Below are 22,147 nucleotides of genomic sequence, written 5' to 3'. Positions count from 1 at the left end.
ACAAAATCTGGTGGAGCCATCTTTCTTTCGGACCAAGACGATGGGAGAGGCCCAAGGACTGTATGAAGGTTCGATTACATCATTCTCCTTCATCTCTTTCAGGAGGGTCTCAACCTCTTCCTTCTTGGCGAACGGTAGTCGTCTTGGATGCTGTTTAATAGGGGGTTGTTCTCCTGTGTAGATCCTATGCTGCGTTAAATTCGTACGGCCAACATCCTCCGATGTAGATGAAAACAGATGCTTGAAGTCGTCCACCAATTGTTCCGCAGCAGTTCTTTGATCTTTCGATAAGGGTGCACTCCCAATTAACTTCGATGTCAAGGACTCAGAAGACACAGTCTCGGGGGAATTGATTCTTCTAATGATGCAGTTTACTGGAGTACAAGTTGCCAGCACTTCACCTTTCCGGATATTCCTTGGCCTTTCACTCACGTTGACGACTCGCACAGGAATTACATCTTTAGAAAGGTCCACCAGCGTAGATGCTAGCAGCACTCCTTTTGGGCTATTGCTTAAGTTGGGGTATTCAATGAGTCCAAATCGAAAACTATTGCTTTCTTCAAGGGAGCCAGGTATTAATGATTCTGACCTTGAGGGAATCGATAAATCTGTTTGGGCTATTATTTGATGAGCGGATTTTACATCACTTTCTGCGGGGAAAACGGCTATGTCTTCTCTCATCGAGTGCAGCTCATTAGTCTTGAAGTCGAGGTTGAAGTCATACTTCTTTAAAAAGTCCAATCCGAGAATGAAGGGGTCCGTGATATCAGCAACGAATGCCATATGATGGTAAGTGGCGTTTCCAAACACAATTTCTAAGTTTACTTTACCTTCAATCTCGATCTTGTCACCTGTCACAGTTTGGAGGGTAACGCAGGGCGGCGTCCATAGAATGTTGAGTCCAAATTGACGAGCCACATCTGTTCTAATGATTGTAACATTGGCTCCAGTGTCAATAATCAGTTCGCAGGGAAACCCGTTTACATATGCGTAAACAAACAGTCCATTACTGCCGCCACTCGTCGATGAAATCTGGAAAACTTTAAGATGGGGCTCATTCCAATTTGGCGACCTCCGCCCCGCGAGATTGCCATGGCTTAGTTTTCCTGGACCTGGGAGGGAGAGGTGCTCTTCCCTCTGGTTTCTTGGCGAGCTTCACAGTTTCTTCGTAAGTGACCCTCGCCGCCACATTTCCAGCACTTAAGTGATTGTCCATTTTGGTACTTGGGAGCCGAAGTCCTTTTGAGGATTCCTGCAATTTCTTTTATTTGCTTTTCCAGTTCAGCAAAGCGTGACGAAACCGAATCAGGCTCATCAGTTTTCACGCCGCGGATTGAATGGCGATCCTTGCGGGTTGCTTGCTGGGCGGCCTCCAACTTCATCGCATACACAACAGTAGAACTCAGGTCTTTGACATCCGCCATCCGTAGAGCTTTCTGGATTTCCGGATCTCGAACCCCGTCGATGTAGTAGTTGAGTGCCAGGTTGTCTCGAACATCCGCAGGACAGTCGCAAAAAGCAAGATGAGACAGTCTCTCGACGTCCGCCGCTAGCTCTTGCAGGGTTTCCCCGGTTTTCTGGAAACGGGACTTCAACTGGAGTCGTCTGAAATCTTTCTGGCACTTCTCACCGAAGCGAAGCTCCAACGCAGATGTGAGGGCGGCGAAATCCAGGCGCTGGCTGTCCGGAAGGGTCTGAAGAATGTCCGCTGCGTCACCTCTCAGGGCTGCTGCAAGATGGCAGGCCTTGGTAGCAGAGTCCCATCCGTTCGCTTCCGCCACTATCATGAACTGAGTTTTGTAAACCTGCCACGAAGTTTTCCCATCAAATGTGGCAAGTTTAATGGACGGCCGAGCAACCGATGTGGGAGCGCCAAACTGTACAGAGCTGCTTTCCGCGGTCGCCAATCTCCTCTCCAGGTCTTTAAAGATGTCTTCTTTAAGTTGATGAAATTTTCTATCTTCTTCTTCCAGTTTATTTTCTACAGCATTGCATCGGCCTTCAACGGAACTTAATTTTTCTTCAAATTTCTCTTCGATTTTATTTTCCACTGCGATGAATCGGCCTTCAACTGCCTCAAACTTTCCTTCAATAGCATCAACTCGATGCTCTATCTCATTAAATTTATTTTCCATCACAGTCTTTACCGAAGTAAGATCGTTTTTAATTTCCTCTTGGTTAGAAACTAGGTCATTTTTCAGCACCGTTAAATCACTTTTCAATTGGTTTTGATTAGCCGCCATATCATTTTTTAATTGTTCTTGATTAGCTGCCATATCATTTTTTAATTGTTCTTGATTAGCCGCCAAACTTTCGGTCAAGTCACTTTTCACAGCATTAATTGCTTCCAGAAGTTGTTTTAATTGGTCATCCATTGCGCGAGTAATCACCATAAAAACAAAGTCTATAAATTCAAACAGTCTTTATGAAAAAAAATGTCCAAAGTCACACTTACTCCAAGAAAGTCCAGAAGAAGCCCCACGTTGGGCGCCAAATTGTAACGGATTCGGTGCGACTTAAACTTTCTTGAAATGAAGACACAGTTCTTGATAAAAACACAGGAGATTTATTTACACTATATACAGGAAAGAGCGTCAACAACTGCTAAATTATTCATCAGCAATTAAGCAATTATCACACAACACCGTAAACTCAACGTTTACACACGTATTTACTTCCAAATACGAAAACAACACAGCGAAATGCCTCGCAATAAACAGAGCAAAAATGCACTCAGTTCGAAATCTCAATCGAAACTAACTGTTTATCCATCGCTAACGGCTTTTATAAACATCCAAGAATTTTCTACAACATTCTTTCTGCTTCGAGAAATGCGTAGACCGTTATCAAATTTTATCAATGAAAATAAAAACAATAGGGGGATTGTATACTTTAGCCATATGTTAAGGGGTTGTATATTCATTACGGGAAATTATTTACGGGTTACGTTACTACAATAATTACTATTTACAGGATTTGTAACAATATTGTCCAAGACAGATATTAAAATTTATAAAAAAGCGCAAGCATATATAATTTTCTGCAATCATTTACAAGTCACATTTAAATTTTGAGAATAATGAAGTTTGTAATGCTTCAATAGAATTAGTCTTTATTTTAATGTCCCCAAAGTTAATAAAACTTATTTATTAAAAATTGTGCAAAAAAAGTAAGTGTAGAAAATATGGAATTTTTATATTAAAAATGGATTTTGCTACAAACAAAAATTAGTTATAAGAAATATAAAAATACCTTTGCTTAAAAAATAAATGAAAATAAAACAATGTTAAAAGCACAGTGCAGACACGTGTTTTGGCATTACAAGGAATTCCTTTTTCAATGCACAAAATGGGGGCTCGTGGATTTAAAGGCATCCGCCAAAAGTCGGATTCTTCTGTCGAATGTCTTGACATTCTTTAGCTCACATTTTATGCGCTGAAAAAGACGTTCCTTGTAATGCAGAAACACGTGTCTGCAGTGTTCCTGCACATTTGTTTTAATTTGCTTTTAAAAATTATTTGTTTGGCGGACTAGAACTATAATAGATTGGTATAATTTGTTTTAATTCCAACTTGATTAATCATACCTTTTATTTATTTATTTTTAATTTTAAAAATAATTTTTTTGTAAAATTTTTGACATAAACAAAATTTTTTAAATAATGCGTAATTAAATTTCAGCAGAATTTAGCAGGAATTTAGTTTTAAAAACTGTTATATGGACAAGGAGGTTTATACAACTATTCCAATAAGTTCAAAATTCATCACATGTGTGTCGGTGGTTCTTCTTAAAACATAATTGGTACTTGGTAACTCGGCCGAGTAGTGAAAGGCTGAGCACTCGATACTCGGCTACTCTGCCAAAGTGCTACTCGGTACGTCTCTAATTTCAACGATGTCAAATTAGCATAACATTTTTTTAAAAGTGGAGGGAAATAAGGAAGAGGAAAGAAATTATGGCTATTAGATAAATACAGCCCAAGAAGAGCCTTGAACAATATGTCGTGAATAATATGTTTACAATCTACAACATCAATTTCTGTATTCGGCAGCATTTTCGAAATGTTCTTTATCCTGAGCAACCTTTTTATTTTTCTAAAAGTCCTAGAAAAGTTTCCTAGCGATGCAATCCCTTCTCTCTACCTTGGCTTTTCAATAAAACTGACAGGATGAAAGGCAAGGACTTGTTTTAACAACAGGAAAAGCTAATCTGCCGTTTAGAATAAATAACAAAGTTGTTTAGCATCGAAAAAAAAAATGGCGAACTCTTTTTTTTCCTGCTACAACTTTCTCTCACATTTCCCGCTTCCATTTTTATCGAAGCAATTAAAACGTGTTTGTTCGCGAGATTAACCAGCGTGCGCGTGTTCTTTTCTGCCATGTTTGAAATCCGCTCAAAAATTAATGCAATCTTCCGAGTGTCAGGAGAGTTTCCACGAAACAATTAGTGCATAAAATGGATTTAAAACTTGTCAAGAAATCAAGTAAGTTTCTTCCTATATTTAATTTCGGAAACACTTTCATTGTTTAACTGGGGAGGGGGACGACTGGAAAGCGTTAACTGTACTTCGATTAAGATTAAATATCGTTGCAAAATTGGAATTGATGATCTCGGCGCAAGAAGGTGACAGCTCTACCTTTTAAAAAACTCTCAGGAATCACAAATTGTTTTTTAAAAATTTAATTTTAACGATTTTGTTTTATTTTTACTTTCTTCTATATCTAATATATAGAAGAAAGTATTGGATTCGTGCAAATTTTCGAATTTCGAATTTTGACGGATTCGAACGTTTTGAGGTGTGCTGAGTCCATTTCGATCATTTTTGGAAAATGTCTGTCTGTCTGTATGTGTGTGTGTATGTGTGTGTGTATGTGTGTGTGTATGTGTGTCACGTCTGTGTGTGACCAGTTTTTTGTGGCCGCTCTACAACAAAAACTACCGCATGAAATCGAACGAAATTTGGTACACATATGTGCCCCTATGTGAACGTGTGCCCATTAGTTTTTGGCGCGAATTCCTCCAAGGGGGGTGGAGCAATGGGACGTTTTTCGAGTTACGCGTGCTTGCTATTCCTCAGGAAGTAACTGGCGGAATCAAACAAAATTTGATCCATATGTTGGTATTAACAGGAACAGGTGCTGATTCAATTTTGGTGTCAATAACTCAAACGGGGGTTGAGCTATAGAACGTTTTTTGTCGTCAATTGTGACTGCTGCATCTCAAGAAATAATGAACGGAATGAAAGAAAAATTTATCGGCAAGTAGCCCTTAGTGGGTATAAGAACTGATTTTATTTTTGTGTCAACAGCTAAAAAGGGGGTAGCGCAATCACCCGTTCTTTTTTTTCCATTTTGAGTGCCCTATCTCAAGAAGTAATGCTACGTTCTGGTTGAAATTTGGAATATATGTGAATCCATATGTAAACAGGCTTTGGTTCTATTTTGACGCCGATCGCTCCAAGAGGTGTTGATTTTTTTTTTTTCGAATAAAAATATTTTTATTAATGCAACAATAAGAAAGATAAATCGTAATAGATTGTCATCTGCGTATTTCTCGTGATTTTAATTGTATGGAAATGATAGGAAATATTATCGCAATGATTTAAAATTTTTAACTGTTGCCATCTTATGTTTGTTAACAAATAAAATATTTGTAATTCATTCAAGCAAGGCTTTTAAAATAACTTTCAATTTTCGCTCTTTGCTTTGCTTTCGCAATAATTCAGACATTGGGATAGTCGTCAAGTTTTTGCATGTGTCATTTTGTTTTTGTTGGGAATATTGCTTCCTCGTCAAGCATGGGGAGGGATCAGAAAAAAAAAGAAAAATATAGAAGAAAGTTTCGTGATGGCCACAACATACTAGTTAATATTATGTTAGAATTTGCCTCTTTGAAACCAATTTCATTGGTATTTTGATAAAACACAAACTTTTAATCTGACTTCAATGGATTTATTCAGTGCCAGTGCATGTTGATATTGTTGCAAAATCGAAATTTCGGAATAATCTCGGCGCAAGAAGGCAGGGGTGCCCACCTAGGGGGGGAGGGAGTCATGGTGCAGACTGCCATTAGAATTTTTAGGGGGGGGGCTGTTTTAATGGGTATTTTTGACTTTTTTTTGGGGACTCTTGGTTTTTGGAGGGGGTGCCCCTTGCTTTTAAGGGGTGGACACCCCTGAAGAAAGTGACAGCTCCACCTTTTAAAAAATCTCGGGAATCACAAATTGCTTTTTAAAAACTTTAATTTTAAAGATTTTGTTTTATTTTGAATATTATATATATGTTAGAATTAGCATTTATGAAAGCAATTTCAATGGTATTTTAATAAAGCACAGTCAATTGTCTTTACTCGAGACAGTTTTGAACTGTCTCGAACCTTAGCGTTTAACTACATCATCTCTTATTTTCAATTTGAACAAAATGCTTTATTTTATCGGAGGGCCCCAGAAGGCGCTCTAAAGTTAAATTTTTGTGAGGGTGAAAACTCTCTCTTTGCCGAATGGAACTTCAAATTTTGCCGAGTGATGACAATTTTGCAAAATGCAACTTCAAATTTTGCGAAAACGATGACAATCTTGACGAATCGTCAGACAAAATTTGGCAAATAAGGATAATTTTGCCGAATCGTTTGACAGTATATTCCGAAAAAAGAAAACTTTGGGAGGTCACGGTGACCTCCCATCGAGGCACCCCTAGAGGGCTTTGGTACTTTACCTGAAGATAAGTTATAATACGTAGATATGTCTCCAAAATAATAAATCGAAAAAAATATTCCTTTTCCCAAGTTAGGGATCTTTCTCTTTAATTTGGGGCACTTAACATTTTGATTTTTGTTTCATGTATGTATCGATACATAATAACTTCGGACACCTATTATCGTTTGAAAGAAGTTTTTTTTTGAAATTGAATAGGGAAAAAATAACATCAATTGAAATTTCAATCTTGTAGACTTTTACATGTGTGGGAATGTAAACTTTCCTCTGAAAATATTCATTCTCTTCTCAACCCGCTTGACTCCTCTGAATGTAACGTTTCCGCGTTCCCCTTTACGTATGGAAAAATTAAAATATTTTGTGGGCCAAAATAGTTCCTCTTGTAGATTTTTTTAAATCATCTCCGATTGGTTCTTCATTTTGGTAATCTTTTCGACAAACACTTTTTCATTCATTTTCGTTCCTTCGTAATAAGTGAAGTTCGGAACAAAAAAATTAGCCTCTTCTATACTTTGAAACTCAACTTGATTAGTAGATCTAGCAAATGTCAAAACGTCTTATGTTTTGGCAATACTGACAGATGTCAAACTTTGACAAAATGTCTTCTATTTATCAACAGATTCTGAACATCTACGAAGAACCATTTTTCTGCCCTCTAACTACATGGCACATGTATTTGTCATCAGAACAGTCAGTATTTGTCTTTTCAACACTGACATTTAAGGCCTGATTTCTGACTAGGCCATGACCTAGTTTTGGGTCCCCCAAATGGCAAAAATTGTTTTGTCCGATAGCTAAAAGTGTAAAGTTTGAATACAGGGTGGCCCCAAAAAATTATTTGACCTTGTACTCCTGATATCTTAATCGGGCAGTGCCAACATTCTCTCAATATTCTTCGTACACCCTTTTCTGCCTTGGTTCCAAACTTAGATCAGTGTCCTAAATTTGGAGAGTATTAACAATTTCTTAAACTTATGCATGAATAAATTTAACTGAATTAATAAAGTGGAAATGCATCTTAAATTGTTGATAAGACCAATTCACTTTTTGTGAATTTCACGTTTATGAAGGTACTAGCTGCGTCGCCCGACTTTGCACGGTCTACCTCAAAAATAAAAATTATGTTAACCCTGGTACAAATTTGAAAAGTATTTTTCTCTTTTCAGAATTACGTTCACATGCTCGATGCGGAATAGACGTCTATATACAATGCACTAATAAACGGAAAATCGCAATTTTTGGATTTACGTCAGTCTGGCTCTGAGGTACAGAGGTAACATTGACATAACAATCAAACAAAGCAATTCTTGCAATAGCGGGTTCGGGTTATTAACCTTCGATAAAGTAGAAGTACAACATTAAAATTTCCAACAGTTTATGAGGACCAGACAGTTTGTTAACAGTCCAGAAGTTTGGTAAGACCTCATTTGGAGTATGTTGTTCAGTTTTGGTCTCCTTATCTTAAGAAAGATATTAATGTATTGGAAAGGGTTCAAAGGCGAGCTACAAGGCTTATAAATGGACTTTCTCACTTAGACTATGATTCCAGGCTTAGAAGGCTAAAAATGTACAATCTTGAGCAAAGAAGAGACCGAGGGGACCTGATTCAGTTGTTTAAATTAATTAAAATGAAAGATGTTACGGGGCTGAAGTTTAGCACTGAAAACAGGACAAGGGGTCATTGTTTTAAGCTATTTAAATCTCAGGCTAACCTGGTAATTAGGAAAAATTACTTCTTTAGTAGAGCCGTGGGCACTTGGAGCAGCTTACCAGAAGAGGTGGTTATCAGCAAGGAGGGTGGATAGCTTTAAGAGGGCCATTGATCTTCATTGGGGATTTTAAACTGACTAGGACCAGTCTAGCTGGGCCCAGAGTCTGTTGCTGGTCGTCACTTTTGTATTTGTATAATGAGTGGAAATAGTTGTTTCACGCGATACTCTCACGACAATGCAGAACCACTGTGTAACATCTCATACAAATCCAAAAAATTTTTGTTACAGTCAGTGCCCATACTATCTCATTACCTTAAATAGGGGTATTTTGACAAATTGTGTTTTGAGTGCTTGTACGCTTATCAGTGTACTACAAGTAAGATATTAATGGTGGTACAGGATAAGAGAATAAGTATCTTTTGATGCTATGTGAGTTAAACTTTAATGCTTCAGCATTATGGGTAAGTTTGATCATTTTGAAATATTTGATACAATATGGGATATTTAAGCATGGAAACATCTTTGGCTACCAACGTCAACTGAGCAGCATTAGTTTGAATTTTCGTCATACTCCTCGGAAATGTATCGTGCACATTCATTTTCGCTTAACTCACTCAGTTTAAATTATTCATTCATAAATTAGAGAAATTGCAAATACGCTCCAAACTTGTGACATGGTTCCAAATTGGATACAAAAGCAGAAAAAGTGTCGACCTGGAATATTGTGTAAATTATAGCAGTAAAATTTTAGCTGTGAAAAAATATAAATAAGTTTGAAAAAAAATTTAATAGATCACTATTCTGATGACAATAAATGTGTCATACCGTTACTGGACAGAAAATTTGCGTTTGATAAAAAAATGAGAGTTTGTCAGTGAACAAGATAAGTTTGACCAAAATATTTCAAATGTTAGATCTATTAATGAAAATCAGTCTCAAAATATAAGTAAATGAGACCAATTTATTTTTTGTGAATTTTTCGTACAGTGAAGGAATAAAAATGAATGTGAAAAGATGTTAAAAGAGGAATGCGAAGAGCTAAGTATCAGCTGCATAAGTAAATATTTGAGTTCACCAAATACTAATTTTCATGCTTTCAAATTTAGAAGGTAACGCGAAAACATTATATGCAAGAAAACAAAGTAGGCTGAGGCGACAGTAAATATTTTCAGGGAAAGGTATGCATTCTGAAATTTGTGAAAGTGTACAAGGTCGTATTATTTCTGTCCAATGTTATTTTTTCTTTATTTAGTCTTTATCTTTATCTTTGTCTTCTTTACTAATAATAAAGCTGAAAGTCTCTCTGTCCGGATGTCTGGATGTCTGTGACGCGCATAGCGCCTAGACCGTTCGGCCGATTTTCATGAAATTTGGCACAAAGTTAGTTTGTAGCATGTGCACCTCGAAGCGATTTTTCGAAAATTCGATGTGGTTCTTTTTTTATTCCAATTTTAAGAAAAAAACTATCATAAATTACGAAATTATCATAATGTGGAACCGTAACATGGGCACAAGCCAATTGGCGAGATACGAAATTATCATAACGTGGAACTGTAACGTCGGTACAAGCCAATTGGCGAGAAAATTCACCATACATTATTTGTAAATATACAGGCAAACCAAAAGACCTTTAATTTTTCTATTACGGGCGAAGCCGTGCGGGTGCCACTAGTTGTAAAATAAACTTGCTTAAAATAATAGGTGCCCTCAAGTTATTTTCCATTTCTGCGCAGCTAAAAGAAAAATCAATTACGTTAAGGGTGACAATTTAGGGAGGAGGATCCCCAACTTGGGACACTGAATATATCTTTATCTTATTTACTACTAGTGGCACCCGCACGGCTTCGCCCGTAATAGAAAAATTAAAGGTCTTTTGGTTCGCTTGTATATTTACAAATAATGTATGGTGAATTTTCTCGCCAATTGGCTTGTACCGACGTTACGGTTCCACGCTATGATAATTTCGTACCTCGCCAATTGGCTTGTGCCCATGTTACGGTTCCACGTTATGATAATTTCGTAATTTATGATAGTTCTTTTTCTTAAAATTGGAATAAAAAAAGAACCACATCGAATTTTCGAAAAATCGCTTCGAGGTGCACACCCCCATGCTACAAACTAACTTTGTGCCAAATTTCATGAAAATCGGCCGAACGGTTTAGGCGCTATGCGCGTCACAGACATCCTACAGACATCCTCCGGACAGAGAGACTTTCTGCTTTATTATTAGTAACTAGTGATACCCGCACGGCTTCGCCCGCAATAGAAAAATCAAAAGGTCTTTTGGTTCGCCTGTATATTTACAAATAATGTATAGTGAATTTTCTCGCCAGTTGGCTTTTACCGACATTACGGTTCCACGTTATGATAATTTCGTATCTCGCCAATTAGCTTGTGCCCATGTTACGGTTCCACGTTACGATAATTTCGTAATTTATGATACTTTTTTTCTTAAAATTGGAATAAAAAAAGAACCACATCGAATTTTCGAAAAATCGCTTCGAGGTGCACACCCCCATGCTACATACTAACTTTGTGCCAAATTTCATGAAAATCGGCCAAACGGTTTAAGCGCTATGCGCGTCACAGACATCCTACGGACATCCTACGGACATCCTACAGACATCCTACAGACATCCTCCGGACAGAGAGACTTACTGCTTTATTATTAGTAAAGAAGAAGACTAATAATAAAGCTGAAAGTATCTCTGTCCGAAGGATGCCTGTAGGATGTCTGTGACGCGCATAGCGCCTAGACCGTTCGACCGATTTTCATGAAATTTGACACAAAGTTAGTTTGTAGCATGGGGGTGTGCACCTCGAAGCGATTTTTTGAAAATTCGATGTGGTTCTTTTTCTATTCCAATTTTAAGAACAAAAATTATAAAATGGACGAGTAATTTACGAAATTATCATAACGTGGAACCGTAACATGGGTACAAGCCAATTGGCGAGAAAATTCACCATACATTTGGAAATATACAGGCGAACCAAAAGACCTTTTAATTTTTCTATTACGGGCGAAGCCGTGCGGGTACCACTAGTTACTAATAATAAAGCTCAGTCTCTCTGTCTGGAGGATGTCTGTAGGATGTCTGGATCTGTGTGATGCGCATAGCGCCTAGACCGTTCGGCCAGTTTTCATGAAATTTGGCACAAAGTTAGTTTGTAGCATGGGGCTGTGCACCTCTATGCGAATTTTCGAAAATTCGATTTTGTTCTTTTTCTATTTCAATTTTAAGAACATTTTCCGGAGCAAAATTATCATAAGATGGAGGAGTAAATGTAAATTACGAAATTATCATGACGTGGAATGGGAGAGCGAATGAACATAGCCAATTGACGAGAAATTCGTCATCCATTATTTGTAAATATGCAGGCGAATCGAATGACCTTTAATTTTCAACTACGGACAAAACCGTGCGGGTAACACTAGTGTATACATATTTTAGAATTTATTTTGAAACATATGACGCAGTGCGAAGCAAAGGGATGTCAGTGCCAAAATTAAAAATTTGAAGATAACCAGTACAAATGGTAGAGGAAACTCTTCTGCTTTGGAACAAGAAATGATAATAGTAGTCCGGCTAGATGATGCTATGGAGCATGATTTACGAAAAAAATACCTACGTAGGAGATAAACTTAAAACACATTTACTCGAAACTTTAAATGGTCCTCTTACATCCCTTTGCTTCTCTCTGCCTCATATCTACACATCTATACCTTGTCCTGAGGTGCAGAACTGAAACTCTTTCTCGACAGGGGTGCCCATCCCCCCCAAGCTCAATGGCGCAAATTCCCCCCCAAAAATTTTCTTGCTTTCGAAACGTGTTAAACATAACAGTTTTTAGTGTCTAATTTCCAGTCAAATTTACTGGGGGGGGGGGGGGGTAGCACTAACAAATACCATTTGAACTGAAATATTGTTGGATTGTTGACCCACCTTGCTTTCCCGAATTTTACAATATGGATCTTGAGTAAACTAGCTTTGGGTACCCCTGTTTTTTGCTACACCTTATTTGCATTTTTTTTTTCTTGAAGCGTATGGATACTTACGGATAGATTGAATTCAACTTTCTGGCTTGGGATGGAAGCATCACGAGATGTATACAATATGAACCTTGAGTCAGAAATTTATTGTCACTTAAATAGGATGTCCGGGGGTTTCTCCCCCGGAAAAATTTTTAAATTGTAGTTTTAAAACCACAGTTTTAGATGATCTCTGGTGATTTTGGGGGTATAAAAGGTTTCGTGGCCCCTTCCCGGTAATTTTTCAATATTGAAACTTTAAAAGCACAATTGTGGTTAGTCTACCGTTGTGTTAAGGAGGGCTCTCCTTTATTTTCAAAATTGTAGTTCTAAAAACGCAGTTTTAGACTATCTGTGGCAATGTTAGAGAAAGAAGAGATGCTAGGGCTCTCCCCAGTAAAATATTTAAAATTAAAGTTTTAAAAACGCTTATCTATGGTTGGGGGACAAGCAATTTTCTGAAATTGAAGTTCTAAAATCGCAATTGTAGCCGACCCTTGTGACGTGAAGAAAAAGAGTTTTCGGAAGCTCATCCGGAATTTTTCTCGACATTGAAGCCCTGAAAACCAAATTTAAGACGATTTTTTAATAATGTTGACGAGAGTGGGGGAGGGGGAGGACGAGGGGTGCTCCACTTAAATTTTCGAACTTGTAGCTTTAAAAATGCAGTTTTGATCGATCTTGATAATGTTAGTGGAAAATGAATTTCGATGCCATTCCCCCGGCAATTTTTTGAAATTGATACTCCAAAAACGCAATTCCAGGCTTGTCTTTGATCGTGTAAGGAAAGGGGGGGGGGGGCAATGAGGAAGGCTTTCTCTTATAAATTTTTCAAAATTGCAGTACTAGAAACGCAGTTTTAGATGACTCTTGATGATAATGAGGGTGTTATTCTGGTCTTACAGTGGGATCACTCTGCTGGAAATTTTCCAAAATTGAAGTCGCATAGCCAAAAAAGATGGATCGCACACACCGTGACAGATATTTTTCGGAAATTCTCAAAAATGGATTCAGCTATTCAGCGCATAAATCAGAACTCGAGAATTTTAACGAATCAAATATCCTTCTATACATATCAGAGATAGAAGAAAGTAAATGAAATTTACGAAAAATAATATGAACACCTTAAGAACAGACTGTTCCACTTCCATCAGCGAAAACCAACATCACTGAAAGTTTTAATAAAAATCATTTAATGATAAATTAAAACAATCAGTTTAAAAATGGTAGAGAAAATGGGAGTGAAGTGAAATGAAAAATTATTCATAAGCTTAAGCTAGTTAATGAAGAAAATACATTAATTGTCGATTGGAGGGATAAAAAATATGTTATTCGTAAACTGCAAAGAAAGACTACTACAGCACACTGGTCAGAATTATTACAAAGAATAAAAAATTTTTGACCTCTCTCTCTCATCACTGTCACACGTATTCATCATGCAGAATTGTGCTACTTCGAGAAAATTTATAAAAAATTTAAAAGAAATCAAGTCGTCTGATCCAGTTTTAAGACGGACACTAACTCCATGCCATCTGGGACGTTCCCTTCATTAAAAAAGAGACACGGTCATTAAATTTTGGAAAGAGTACCAGGACCGTCGCCAGATCACAAAACTGGGGGGGAGGGGTCTGTAAGTTTTCGGTGGCCCCTTAATTGTTTCAAACGCATGTTCCAATATGCAGAGAGAGAGAAAATATGGCTTCTGGTTTAGCAGGGATAGTCATATTACTAGACCTTAGTACTAGTAATATAAATTTAATCGCAAGGATAATATTCAATCAGATTTAGGTGGTGTCAGAGGGATACCTTCTTGCATTATTTCAAAATTGAAGATATAAAAACGCAGGCTTAGACTACATTTTAAGTTTGGGAAGAAGGAGAGTGGATGTCCAGGATAGCCTCTTCCGATAATTTTCCCAAATTTAAGTTCCCAACACAATCATACGTTATATTTAATTATGTTCAGAAGAGGGGGTCCGGGGGCTCTCCCCCGGAATTTCCGAGATTGGAATCTAAAAAAAACAGTTTCAGACGATCTATGGTGATGTTGAGGGAGAAAGAGACTCTGGGGCATCGTTCTATAATTTTTCCAAATGCAAACTTCAAGCACGCATTCTTAATTGTGAATTATTTCTGATTATGACACACACGTAAAGCGGGATTCGCAGGCTCTCCCTCGGGAAAAATTTGAAAATTGTAATTCGAAAAATGCAGTTTTAGACGATGTATGGTAATATTAAAGGCAAAGGCGACCCTCCCCCGAAAGTTTTTGAAATTTTGAAGGCTCAAAAACGTAGAGGGTTTTTTTTTTTTTTTTTTGTAAAAATGTTGTGCACTACCAGTTACTTGAAATTACAGCTTCGAAAACGAAATTGAAGCCAACTTTCGATGAAAAGTGGGGGGGGGGGGAGTTTTGAAGGGGCTAGCGACCAGAAATGTTCCGTAATTGAAGCACTAAAACCGAGGTTTAAGACATTTTTCAATGATGTTGGCGAGAGGGGGAGGGGGGGGGGGGCATTCTCTCGGAAAAAAATACGATCTATAGAAACCGCAGTTTCAGAAGATTTTTGGTAATGTTAACGGGTGGAGAGATTCGGAGTCCTCCCCTGGCAAATTTTCAAAATTAAAATTTAATTAACGCAGTCGTAGACGATTTTCAATACTGTAAGAGGAATAGAAGGTTTGGTCTCCTCCGAAAATTTTTCTGAATTGAAACCTTAAAAATGAAATTTTTGAGGATCTACGGTAATATTTGGAGGACAACAGTTTCGGGACACCTCCGGGAGTTTTTTTAAATTTAAAGTCCAAACGACGGAATTTTTTTCGACCTTGAATGATGATGAATGATTAATTGAGAGGGCGTTTCTCGGAGGTTACGTTGGGAGCACTCTCATGGTTTTTCGAAATTACTGTCCTAAATAGTCAGGTGTAGGCCATCTTTAATGACTTTAGAGTAAGGGAAAGGGGTGGGGTTTGAGAACGCTTTCCCGGGATTTTTTCAAAACCTAAATTCTAAAAACTCACTTCCAGGACAGCTTTGGGGACGTAAAAGGAAGGGTTTGGAGTTCTACACTCTTCCTTTCAGTTTGGCTACGTTCCTATCTTATTGTAAATTTTAATTATTGGTAAAAATATTGTGGCAATATTTTCTTCCAATTTTCATTTGCCAAACACGATTATTTCTTGGATTTTCTTTAGTAAAATTTTCAATTTCCCGGTCTAATATTTTTGTTTTCTTGCAATACAAGTGTTTACGGCCTTAGAGAAAGGACTTTTAACATTTTGAACGGATGTAGTAATTTTCTGTGATGCCTTAGGTTTCTATTCCACTTCATGTTATTGTAAATATGCCACCTGCATCTCTTGATCAAGTTTTGATTTACTTACGATTTTTCCATTCAAACATTTAGAACTTTTGGTGTGAGTATTCATTACAATACTTTGAATCTCTTTTTCTATTTAAGTGTTTCTCTCTCTCTCTCTCTCTCTCTCTCTCTCTGTGACTATTTCAAATTTATTTCGATGACCCATACATTTTTCTCCACTTAGCAATGATTTTCAGGAATATTTGTCATTAAAAAAAAATAAATAAATAAATAAAAAAATAATAATAAAAACATACGGGAATGTTTCGCGACCACTACCCTAACGGCTGTCCTAATGAAGTTGTCCTATTTATTTTTGTTTTTTTTTAACTGAAGAACCATGAAGCATAGTTTTTTATGACCAGGGCCGCCGAGAGACATTGCGTGCACCATGTTAGTTTTGTAGACGGTCCTCCCTCCCATTATGCTAGTTTTACTCTATGCACAATACTTTAATTTAAGCCGAGCCCACAGTTTCCAACTAGGCAGACATACTCACTCTGCGGCCTAGTGTACTGTACTGAATACTTTTTTTTTTTTTGAATGTTTGAAGCGTACATTTCCGCGGGCCTTACTTAGATACTCTTAGTAAAAGGATATCGTGAATGCTACTAAATTGTATTTTAAGACTACGTTTTCTATTCAAATTTTACAGAAAAAAATAATTTTTGTCACTATTATTTCAATTGTTCATTTATAATTACTATTTTATTTCTTTTAAAACAACAAAGAGTTAAAATTTTTCTTTGTTACTTGCATCTCTAAAATGATATTGGTGACCCCACTTCTGAAAAATTGTGGGAGGGGGTGAACATTCCCCCCCTTCGCGATGTCTCTGAAGAGTATGTGGAAAAAGTATTATTAATGCATATATATCTTGTTGAATGAGTTTAAATATTTTTTCTTTCCGCAATTCAAAAATTTCATATTCCCCCAAGAAAAAAAATCCCCCCCAAAAATTTTGATGGCGCAACTTGCGCCATAATCCCCCCCTGTGGGCACCCCTGTTTCTCGAAATAGAATTCTTTGTTCAAATTGAAAACTTATGATTAATATGCTGCTAAAGATAAACGTTCAAAACTGTTCCAAGTACGGGCACTTGACTGTATCGCAAAATGAAGGTCATGGGAGTAAAAGCAACAGACATTCTTTTCTACAAGATGCGCTGTAAAAAAACGAGCTGATGTGTGCATCACATGACTTCCTTTTACTCCAATTTAATGTCATTTCCCCATTTTTGGCAATTTTAATGTGATTCAATTGTTTGCTCTCTAAATATCACCAACAGTGGACAAATTGAAACCAAATTTGAAAAAGAAAATTAACTTGAATTCTGAAATTTTGAATTCAAATTATGTTTTTCGGAAACACGAGTTGAGACAGGATCCTGCTCATTGGGGACTATTGTTTCTAGAAAGGACTCCTGTCCCCCCAAGCCTGCCCCTCCTCCTGGGCGGTTACGTATGTATAGTTGTGTGTGTGTAGGCGCGCGTGCGTGCATGTGTAGGCTTGTGTGTGCGTAGAATTGTGTGTATGCACCTAGGCATGTGTGTATGCACGTAGGAGTGTGTGTATGTGTGTAAAGGCTTGTGTGTATATGAGCGTGCGTGTGTGTAGGATATGGACGCACCGACCAGGAGAAACGGATTCCAGTAGGCAGTGCTCGGAGCCTCGCCTGCAAAGGACGGTGGGCGGTGGTGCTGCAGAGGCCACCTGGTCCAAGCTGAAAAAGGCACGGACACCAAAAACGGTCAAATGAGAACAATAAGCAATCGTGATTGCTCAAAAAAAAGAAAAAAACTGCCAAATTTGTCGCCAAGTTAGCGATAAAACTTGGCGACCAAAAGACTGGCGGTATATCGCCTAGTGTCCGACAAATTATAACACAACTTGAGTTTACATCGAAATTAATAATGATTCCCCCCCCCCCCAAAAAAAAAGAGGCAAAAGATCCCCTTACGAAAATCCGAATGCAACCAAAAGGAAAGGTGCGCAACTAGACCCCACTAGAAGTCTACGTACCAAATTTCAACTTTCTAGGACATACCGTTTTTGTGAGTTATGCGAGATACATACACACATACGCACATACATACGTACATACGGACGTCACGAGAAAATTCGTTGTAATTAACTCGGGAGTCATCAAAAAGGATATTTCGGGTGTCTGTACGTTCCTAGGTATATCCACGTGTAATCGGGTCGAAAAAAATACTCAACATTCATTCGGGGGTGAGAAAAATGGAAATTAAGGCCGATTTTTGAGTGAAAATTTTTTCGCGAATACAATACTTCCTTTTTTGTAAAAGGAAGTAAAAAATCGAGTCTTAATGAACACTTTGACAGCCGCTTCGTAACCCGAATGTCTAAAAAGATGCAGCGACACAAAGTGGCGCACTTGACCTTGACGATATCTGTCTCTTAAATACAGAACTTGATTTCTGGCAAAATTAAAACTGCAGGACCCCTTTGATTGAGTGATAAAATTAAATGTAAGTGCAACATTTGCATAGATATTCTTTCCCTCAAATCTTTCCTTATGGTATCAGTTACGAGGTAAAATGTCAAACTAATCCGAAAATCATTTCCCCTCCACCATCATACTCTTAGGTCATATTAGGCTCTATCAATGTTTATTTTTAGTGCCAGTGTTTCATTGATTTTCACAGCTTGAGATTTTAAAGGTTATTGCTTCCATGAACGTCGTAAAAGATGTATTTATTCATAAACTCGTGGCACCCGCACGGCTTTGCCCGTAGTAGAAAATTAAAACGTCTTTTGGTTCGCCTGTATATTTTCATATAATGTATGATGAATTTCTTGCTAATTGGCTTGCCCATGTTACGGTTTCACGTAATGATAACTTGGTAATTTACTCGTCCATCTTATGATAATTTTGCTCAGGAACATTTTCTTAAAATTGCAATAGAAAAAGAACAAAATCGAATTTTCTAAAAATCGCTTCGAGGTGCACACCCCCATGCTACAAACTAATTCTGTGCCAAATTTCATGAAAATTGGCCGTACGGTCTAGGCGCTATGCGCGTCACAGAGATCCTGACAGACAGAGATCCGGACAGAGAGAGACAGACAGAAAAACTTTCAGCTTTATTATTAGTAAAGATTTTTAAACTCCAATTTCAGCTTAAATTTTCATTTTAACTATCCATTAATGAAGATGACTCATTCTTTTGGCACTTCTTCATGTGCATACTGTGCATCTGCAAAAACTAATAAGCAGCCGAAATATTCATTTTGATCATCCCCAATTAGTTATCAAGAATATTCTCGTGACATCTGTTTGTACGTATGTATGTACAGCGTGTTCATGTATCTAGAGTTACTCAAAAACGGTATGACGTAGAAGGTCGGAATTCCGTATGTAGGGTCTGTATGGAGTCTGGTTGTGCATCCATCTGTTTGGCTGTAATACGGTGTGTGCTCCTTTCTATTGTCTAACCAATGTTAATTTAAATTCAAAGTGCAGTTATGTTATAAATTGACAACCACTTAGGGATACATTGTTACGTAGGGATAAAAGTTTTTGCCACCGAATTGGCAATGCATTACCAGTATGATGTCAAAAATGAGCTGTCTAATCCAGTTTTAAATTGGGAACATTAGCCATTGGCGATTTTTAACAAAATTCTCGTGCAACCAACTTTAACATTTTGCCGATCTTTGCAATCTTCTCCATCTTTTCTCTTTTTTCTCTATCAGTTCGCAGCAAACTGTAAGATTTCAAGTGTTCAAAATGTTTTCCTTCTCACCCTGAGGTTCTTTTTTACGAGAAATCAAGTAAGCAAACTTGTACAGTAAAGCTAACGTATATTAGATGGCAAAAATGAAAAAGGAAAAAAAAAGATAATTTGCAGTTATTGCCCTTTACCTTCCAACGGCAGTGTACAGTGAACGACCTATCAGTTTTGAAACGTTAGTTTCCTTCTTTTGAAAACTTTTAATTACTTCAAAAAAAAAAGATATAATACGTTCCCGATTTTTTCTCCGAGCTTTTTACCTCCTGCAAGGAATGCAAAAAACCACTCATAAGAGAAAACAGCTTTTGCCTTTTTTTTTTTTTTTAATTTCTCCTAAAGGTTGTAGTTTTTGGCTTTAAAACAGTAATAATAATAATATTCTCAGTTTCCGAATTTCGGGTCCTGCTGGATTTAAGAAGGTCGAATTTGGGTCCTGCACATTCTTTATTTAAGAAATCCTCACTTATGTTTTAAAAGTATCTTCCTAACTCAAATGACTGTCGTTAAATTTATTCATGCCACCAAGCCCCCTAATTCTACGCCTAAGTCCCCTTAATTTTTAGCTTTCAGTGCTGATAGCTATCATATATGCATGCATATTTTCGTGATTTTTTTTTAGTGCGTATAATCGAAGGCCTCGGATATAATCCTGGCTGTAGTATCGAGTAAAAAGGAGGAACCATATTGAGCGCACGTGATGTGCTGCTCTTGGTTGTTCCAGTTCGTTTCTTTCCTCATAATGCGCTCGAGGGATCGGCAGCGATTCCAAGAGAGCGGTTTCCTCAGCCTTCCCGAATGGAGACGTTGTATTCCACATGCATAATTCATGACCGATGTGAGCCTGGTACTCAGGGCCTGATTACCGCACAGGCCTACTAGGCCTGGGCCTGGGGCCCCCTCTTCCTAAGGGGCCCCAAATTACTTAAAGAATTATGCATAGCATTACAACTATACAAAAAATACACACATTTTTAAAATAATAGCCTTTAGGGGGCCTCAAAATTATTGTGGGCCTTGGGCCTCACCCTTAGTTAGTCGGGCTCTGCTGGTACTTCCTGCTAAACCTCACCATTTGTCACGAGCATCCACTTCGATCGGAGTTTCATGCCAAGACCGATAATAGTTCAAGGAGAGTACCGCCTCGGTTTTGGTCCTCTGGTAGAAACCTGGGCTGCGGAGTCGGAGTCGAGCTGCTTTTACGGCGAAGGTGTCGGAGTCGGAAGTCATAAAATTGAAGGGTTTGCTGCAACAAGGAGTTAACTCCATTTTTGATGGTTTGGTTCAACAAGGAGTTAACTCCATTTTTTGATGGTTTGGTTCATCAAGGAGTTATTTCCGGTTGATAGTTCTAAAGAAATTCGCCAGCAGGAGTTAACTGCATATTGCCTCAAACGAATGAAACAGCTAACTCCAGGAGATTACCCAACAATCAAAAAATGGAGTTAACTCTTTGTTGCTGCAGACCCTTCGATTCCGAGAGTCGGAGTCGGTCATTTTCTTTCTAACTCCGCAGCCCTGATGATAACTGCATACCAGAGACTTAGCCCAAGATTTTCAGGCGTATGTCAGCTAATATGTCGTAATAGTGAACTGAAGTACTTAAAAGTATCAATAATCGGTAGTAGAAACAGAGCGGCGCTGCGACGCCCGTCGCAGATTCTTGGGGAGATCTGCAGCCCAGTGTTGCCAGATGGTCAAATCCAGATTTCCCCAATTCCCTTCCAACTTTACCCCAAAAAGCGATGTTTTCTATCAAAATTCCCCAAATTCAAAAATTATTTTCCCACTAATATTTTCATAAAATGAATCGACTTCCTCTGATATATTTGTCTCTTGAAAAAAATTTTTTTCCCCAAATAGCCAAATTTTCTTATAAAATTCCCCAACTTTTTTTTTTCTTCCCATTTTCGGTTTTTTTTTTTTTTTTTTTTTTTTGTGTTTATCTTTTTTTTTTACTAATAATAAAGCTGAAAGTCTCTCTTTCCGGATCTCTCTCTCTCTCTCTCTGTCAGGGTCTCTGTGACGTGCATAGCACCTAGACCGTTCTACCGATTTTCATGAAATTTGGCAAAGAATTATTCTGTAGCACGGGGATGTGCACCTTTAAGCGATTTTTCGATTCCAATTTTACGAACATTTTCCCCAGCAGAATTTTCATAAGATGGACGACTAAATTACCAAGTTATCATAATGCGGAACCGTGACGTGGGCAAACCAATTGGCGAGAAATTCATCATGCATTATTTGTAAATATACAGGGGAACCAAAATACCTTTTAATTTTCTACTGCGGGCAAAGCCGTGCGGGTGCCACTAGTCATAAATACAAGCGCCTGACCAAAAGATAAGAAATAACCAAATATTTTCTTTCTACTCGCATTTACTTACTCTGCTTCTGTATGTACATTTAAACTATGATTTTTGTATATATTTATCTAAGTACATTCTTCATCACACTCTTTTTTGCCTGTTTCACGTATTAACTAGTTACTTACGCAGAACTATTAATGAGAATTCCGCAGCATAATATTCCACATAATGCGAAATGCGAATTCCATAAAGTTGAGCAAA

Source organism: Uloborus diversus, chromosome 9 (genome assembly GCF_026930045.1).
Source record: "Uloborus diversus isolate 005 chromosome 9, Udiv.v.3.1, whole genome shotgun sequence".
NCBI lineage: Eukaryota > Metazoa > Arthropoda > Arachnida > Araneae > Uloboridae > Uloborus > Uloborus diversus.
Note: the sequence above shows the minus strand (reverse complement) of the source record.